Genomic DNA, 7,951 nt, shown 5'->3' with positions numbered 1-7,951 from the left:
CCAGATCTCCGTCTTTGTCAAAAAAAATTATACATGTAAAAAGTGATGTTGGAAAACCTTAAATTTTTTGGTGTACCAATTTTTATGCCCATAGCTGTTTACAAGTATACACACACATGTACAAATATGCACCTATGCATGTTGATATTCCGTTTAACCAACAGTGGGAATGGTTTTGTTTTTGTTGGTCCCCAATGTTGTTGTTGATTTTACTACGCCACACACATGCACAGCGTGTCTGTATGTATGTGCATACGTATAAACATTTGTATATTTGTGTTTGTATGGCTGTTGTTGCTGCTGTTTTTCTGCTTTCAAATTATAGTTTTAATTTGTCTTGATTTGAATTGTCTTCGTTGCCCTCCCGAAATGTGGCAGAGCGCGAACAACCATTGAAGATAATGCAGGCGCTGTCTAATGTTTTTACACACAAACACATGCATGCATATTTTATATGTTTATATGTATGTATGTACTTCTGCATATGTTCAACGTGTGACGGTATTTAAACTAGCGAGTGTTTGTGTTTAGATACAAATTGGTTTGCTGCCACAGCCACTAAGCCACCAAATCACTGGCGGCCATTACATAAAATGCTTGTCGGTCGCAAAACATTCCCCACATTCGACACATGTTTAAACGATCATAAATGTGTGAATTGTTATTATTTCTTGTTTTTTTTATCTGTGCCAAATAATGCTCCTGTCCTTGTTTTTTTTTTTTTTTTGTTTCTTTTTTTTGTATTATTACGCTTTTAATCTGGTTGTTATTGTCTGAAATGGTGGTGAGCAGACTATGTTCGAAAGGACTTGGCGTTTTTGTACCCAATGTTAAATAATAAATATATGAAAAAATCTTTTTCCCAGTCTTTAAATTGAGAACGATAAGAAATGTATTCTCACTTTTCGAGCCAACTTCAAGTTGATCATTAAATTGAATAAGTTTTTATAGGATTATAATAATATCACCAACATACTGACTATTACCTACACGGTACATATTTTTAGAAATTCAAATTTTCTAACTTTACATAAAGAATTCAAAACATTAAAGCAAAAGAGACTACTAGTATTTGTGTCAGAAATGTTGGCTTTTATGTAATTCATTTGGCAGTTGAAGTTGCCAATTTTTTACGACATTTTTAAGCTTAAAATAAACCGTATCTGTAAAAAAATATTTTTTTTTGTGGCTGTGTCTTTTTTATGCTTCCTTGTTCACTCCTCTCGGGTGCATAGGGCCTCCGTTATTGTGGTTGACTCTCATAGCCTCATAACCTCCAGTCCGACAGTGCGTGTCAGCGCGACTAGTTTGTCCGCCTTCGCTTGCATGTCAGAGAGTTTGTGAGAGACGATGCAAATGTCATCGGCGAAGTCCAGGTCCTCAAGATATCTGGTGAAACTCCATACGATGCCTCGTTTGGGCAGGGTCAGTTGGCTCATGACGTCATCAAGGATCATGGCGTTGAGAAGGGGCGACAGGGGACAACCTTACTTGACGCAAGGATGGATGGATCGCTGATATCGCCTTTATGAAGCACTGCCAGTTCGGAGTTCTCTCGGAGAGCTTTGATGAGGCGGATTATCTTGGCGGGAGTTCCCTTGTGGCTGCTAAAACAGACAAAAAGAAAAACACACAGTAAAAAAATATAGCTGTGATAAAAAAGTAAAGTTATAGAGTACCTTCGCATACTAAGAAACAGAAAAAAACCGCTAAAGCCGTTCCCCGTAGTAGTTTTTTGACTCGATCAAAGAAAAAAATATCTCAGGCAGCCCTATCAGGTGAATCGATGGCTGTTAGATGGTATTCGTTTCGTTCTTGCTCAATTCACGGATAATGATGGCGCGGTGCCACGGTGAGTTGCTATGGTGCAAAATCCACAAGTCGTTTCACACAAATTCTTTCTTTTTTGATAAATTACTTCCCGTAAACGTCTCATAACGCCCAAATAACGCCGTTATTAACTGTCTGGTCTTCTGGCAAAAATTCGTGGTGTACAATACAGTTGTAGTACATTAATCCATAAAAACTGTGAGCATCGCTTTCTTTTTTGACTGAAAACGACGCGAAGCTTTTGGTCTTGGTTCATTCGGAGCTCTCCACTCACTCGCATGATGTCATGAACCCACATCTCGTCTCCAGTAATAATGAGTTTGATGAATGTTGGGTCGGTTTCAGCCTTGGAAATTATTTGGGACTAACTTTGGCTTCACTTTCGATCGCATCCGAATTCTTTGATATAAGACTCATCTGGGTAACGGATGAGATGGCTCGAAAGGGGCCTTTGAGGTTGCTTCCCTGCGAAATGAGAAGATTGAGATCCCCTTGACTACCTCTGATCTCCTCCTGGAAGGATGGGTTTCACGTCAAGTCAGTAAACGTTGGGCAAGTACACGAAATCGTTCTAGCCAAATGAGAAGATTGGGATCCCCTTGACTACCTCTGATCTGCTCCTGGAAGGATGCGTTTCACGTGAAGTCAGCAAACGCTGGGCAAGTACACGAAATCGTTTTAGCCATTTGTGGATCGGAGGCGCTCGAAAGATCTTCTGAGGTTAACAAAATCTCAGCTTTCGAATTTTGTGGATGCCCTTACAGGACACTGTCCGCGACGAATGCATGCTATGAAACCCAGCATTACTTCGAGACCTTTGTGCGGCAGCTGTATAGAGGATGAGATGGAATCATCTCAGCACCTTCTTCATAGCTGTCCTGCTTTCGCGGGACTAAGATTTAGGCCACTTGTCTCTAATTTGTTTGCTTCGCTCATAGGCGTATTTGATGTAGTAGGCCTTGATATTAGCCACTTGATGAACTTCATCAGCAGCATGAAGAGGTTAACACAAACGTAACTCAGTCACTGATCGGTCGTCATCTGCAAAAACTCAGATGCTAAACTGATAACAGGTTAAACCATTAATGGCGCCCAATACCGACGATAAACGATGCCAATTGATGTATACTCGCTTCAGACAAATGCACAGCAATTAAATTCTAACAACTTCACGAAAATCGTCAAAATCAACGCTCATGTAAATGTGTCCTTGAATAACAAATTTTCAAAATTCAAATCAAAAACATCGACTCGAACGTTTTTTCCTACAATTCCTATGCCATTCAACTTCTAAATGTTGGCTCTCTCAAGTGTGTGGGGAGTGTGCTGAATACGGGTACGAATGCCAAATCAAGTGGATTAAATGGGATTGAAATCTCACACTTTTGCGCTGCTGATGAGATTGCTAAAAACTGTTAATCAGATTTGACAGAGCATATGGCCGAAGATCTGGGATATCACCAGAAGTGCGCACGCCTATACTATACAACTACATACATATATTCAATATGTTCTTAATAAATTGAAATTGTTGTTGCGAAATTTCAAGTGCCTTTAAACTCGGAAAATATAGTACAAAATGTGTTAGCATGAGCATTAGAGTACTTGAGTTTTAAAATTTTCCTTAATTATTCATTTTAAGTGCTCTGACGTAATAATTGCGCCAACTCGTTTCATTTATCATGGACACGTCCATATGTGCATACATACACGCGTACATTTACATAGGTGCCTACTGGTGGAAAATTCACCCCATTAGTTTCAATGAAGAGAAACTCATAACTCTTCGATGGTCCCCATAAAGCCAAGAAAAACACCTGCCCACACTTACATTTCCTCCACGCCTACGTTCGATGTCGATTTTTCTTGCTTCAATATTTATATTTTGAAATGTTTTGAACGTTTATTTGAAAAAGCGTTCCAAAAACAGCTCCTCAATTTCTTGTTAAGTGTTAATTTAATACAAACAATATAAAAGAAATGTTTATATTTATTTACGCGTACGTTTCAACGTGATTGCTTATCTATGTATGTAGAGACATACATATGCAGGCAAGCGTTATTGATAAATACATACACACACACAATACATATACACATCCATATGTATATTTACAAACAAACATTTGCTAAGTGCCTGATTGGCTAGCACTCATTAAAATTGCTAAAAAATGCTGCCGACACGATTTAGCAATTTCAAAAAACTGAAATTAAAACGAAGCAGATTCATTCACATATACAGTGACCGACAAAAGTCTACATACACCCCCTACTTCCAGCCTTCGACGACACTGAGGTAATATTTACGGTTGAAACTGCAGCGTCGGGGATAAGGTCAGCCATCACCAAAGCATGCGATACCGCTATGGTCCAACAAGGAAGACGCCAAACACGTAAGCCAGTATACTGATGAAACGACGAGATTGCGGAGTTGAGAGCACAATGCAATCGAGCCAGAAGGCTATGTCAGCGCTCACGGAATGCAACCAACACCGTAGAACTCAGGCTCCACTACAAAACTAAGCGTAAAGCGTTTAAAGTGGCCATTCGCGATAGCAAGCGCAATATGTTCAAAAAGCTATGGGATGACGTCAATAATAACCCATGCGGCTCGGCTTATAAAATAGTGCGGAACATGATGAAGCAGACGGTACAATCAGCATGCCCAACTCTCTTGGACCAGATTGTACGAGAACTCTTCCCTTCGCAGTCTGACTTTGTTAGAACGCTAAGTAGCGAACCAACCACCAACATCCCGCCGCTAAATGCAGACGAAGTGCTCAAACTAAAGCAAACTAAATTATCGCCTCGAAAAGCGCCAGGGCCAGATGGAATTCTAAATATTGCGTTGAAAAAAACAGTGTCGCAAAACTTGTGCTTGTTTGCGAGAGTTTTTAATGTGTACCTGCAAGGAGGCGTCTTTCCAAATATCTGAAAACTACAAAAATTGGTACTTGTACCAAAAAACCAGGTGCTTGCTCTCCAAATGAATACCGTCCACTGTGCATGCTGGACTCCACTGGTAAGTTGTTTGAGCTTGTGATTAAAAACCGGCTAGAAACATATGTAAATGAACAGCTATCAAGCAACCAGTTTGGCTTTAGGATGGAGCGATCTACCACAGACGCGATAGAGGCCGTAAAAGTAATTGCAGAAAAGGCAATTGAAGGCATGCGATGGTTAGGTGGTGCAAAAGAATATTGCCTGGTAGTAGATATCGAAAATGCGTTCAACAGTGCTAGATGGATAGACACACTACACGCTCTCCGCGCGATGCAAGTGCCTACCTATCTACAGCATATCATATCCAGCTATATGTCTGATAGAGTGTTACGTTACGACTGCGGCGCCGGAATCGTTGATAAGAAGGTCACAGCTGGCGTGCCACAAGGATCCGTACTAGGGCCTGTTCTGTGGAACATTATGTACGACGGTAGGAGATTTAGTTCGGGTTAAAGTCCCACACTGACGGGGTAAGGCTTTCGATGCTTCCTCCTCATAAAAAACAAAACAAAACAAAACTCATTTCCACTGGATTAAAAGTTCAAAAACTTTACTGAAAAATGTGTTTACACAGTTTTATTTAAAAGCTTTTTCTAATCATTATAAACTTAAAAAAATCCATACATTAAGGGGTTAAATGGGTTTCGTGGGTTCAAAAAATCGATGTTTTTTCGCTTATTAATTTCTAGACCATCTCAAGAATATTATCCTAAATTTTCAAGTCGATGCAAATAATAGTTTCGGAGATACAGCCTTTGGAATGTGTGCGCTCCAAGCCACTTTTATTGTTACTCAAAACTTTAAACGCGTTTTTCTCGGAACCGTGTTTTCAAAGTCGGTTGTCAAATGTTCTCGAAAACTACTCAACCGATACTACTCAAGAGAAACAACTTACTCGTGCTTGAACGAAGGATTTTCTTTTTTTTCAATTACAATTATTTAAAAAAAAACAAAATGTCAAGCAAATTTTACCGAAATTTTCATTTTTTTGGAAAAATGTCTGTCAAAATTCCAATTTTTACTTTTTTTTCTTCCTTCGTTCAAGCACGAGTTTATGGTCTTAACTAAAGCACTTATTTTTGTTTTTTTATTTTTGATGAGCCTGTCAGGAGTTATGCTGACAACGCGGACGCACCTTTTTTACGAGGGGTCACGGGAAATGACGTCACAATGGAGGAGTTTTAAGTTTTTTTTTTTTAAATTTCAGAAATTATTCTTTAAATATGTATCTATAAGACAGAAGAAAATTTAAATTAAATAAATAATTTTTTACATAGAAAAAAAAAATTGAAAATAGGCGTTTTTTTACACGACGAAACCCATAACATAAAATAGCTAAGCTTTGGAAAAAAACCTAAAACCAACATTGACAAAAGCCTACATACAGTATCTTACTCCAGTGTGAAAAACTTCACTTAACTCTAGCAATATCACTGCTTCTTAGTATTTAGTTGGTCCACCATTAGCATCAATTACAGCTTGAAGCCGTCGTGGCAGCGAGGTGATTAAATTGGTTAACTCTGCAGAAGTTATATTGGTCCCAGCTTCTATTAGTCATTCTTGAGTACTGAAGCGCTGGAAATCGGATTTTTTCTAATTTTTCGATCTAAAATTTCCCAGACATGTTCAATAATATTCAAATCTGGGCTTTGTGGTGGTGTAATATATTTAATTGCCTTGGAGCATGGTAAAGCAGCCAATCCTTCACAATGTGTGCAGTGTGCTTTGGATCGTTATCCTATTGAAAGACTTAACCTGGACCAAGCTCCAAATCATCCACCAAACATTTCAGATTGACTTCCAATAGTAATTTGCATTTATAACGATCCATATTACCTTCAATAAATACCAATCTTCCAACTCCAGGTGCAGCAACAGCTCCCCTACCCATTATATTGCCGCCACCATGCTTCACTGTTGATGCCAAATTCTTCAGACTCAGTGCAGTATTGTTTTTCCTTCACACTTTTGCTCTTCCATCGCTACCGAATATATTAAACTTCGACTCATCTTTTAACAAAACTTTTTGCCAAGAATCCATCCCCTTTTCCCTGTGTGCTTTGGCGAACTCCAGGCGAAGTTTACGGCTTTTTTCGTGGTGTTCTACTATGAAAGCCGTTTTTGTTCAGCGCTCTTTTAATTGTTCTTGGATGAACACACTTGTTGGATGAGCTTGCTATATCCTCAGCCAATTTTGGAGAAGAAGCGTTTGGATTTTTGTCCACTTCTTTTAGAATCAAGCTGACGTCTCTGCGAGATAGTTTGCTCAGGCGGCCACTGCGCGGCTTATTTTCGGTGGAACCACTATTTTAAAAGTTTTTTACAATGGTCTGGGCTGTTGCGCGACTTAAGTTTAAGATTTTTGAAATTTCGCCATATGATTTTTTTTCTTTCCTGTGCTGAATAATCAAATTTCTAACGCTAACTGATATTTCTTTTCGAGGAGCCATTGTAGATGCTTAAGTATTCAAATTGCAACTAAAATCAATATTAGCAAAGCAACCAACATTAGAAAAGGAAAGAAATACACAAACGGTATTTTACCGTTATCACAGCACAAGATATCAAAGTACAAGCTAGGAAACTGGTTCTGTATGTAAACTTTTGTCAACGCTGTTTTTGCGCCCATTGAAGTAATATATTTGGATGCGATCGAGAGAAAGTCAGGCATTTCCCGACTACTTTCGAACGCACAAACAATCCAAAGGTCGGACTTGCAGTTTGGCTGTCGAAGTAGATATTTACGACCCTTACAGTAATTACAAAAGTAAGCAACCAATCCACTGATTCCTTAATTGCGGCTATCTCCTGTTCGATCTTGGCTTATATGCCTATAAAACACCGCGCGTGCGAGAATTGAAGCCAAATGACCATCGTTCGCTTTGCATTTTTGCTGTTTCAGCTCATTTAGATTTATTATACAGATTTATTGGAAAGAGAGGTCGAGAATTGGACGTACTGAATGGACATTGTAACTCGCAGCATGGCGAACTTATGCCGGATATCATATTTAAAAAATAAATGCCATGAAATTATCTACTTATGCCAGATTATAATAAGAAAGATTCATGCCAACAATATTTCTGTTTGGCATAATCATTTTAAGTTAGCAAGCTCT

The sequence above is a fragment of the Anastrepha obliqua genome, chromosome 1 (genome assembly GCF_027943255.1).
Source record: "Anastrepha obliqua isolate idAnaObli1 chromosome 1, idAnaObli1_1.0, whole genome shotgun sequence".
Classification (NCBI taxonomy): domain Eukaryota; kingdom Metazoa; phylum Arthropoda; class Insecta; order Diptera; family Tephritidae; genus Anastrepha; species Anastrepha obliqua.
Note: the sequence above shows the minus strand (reverse complement) of the source record.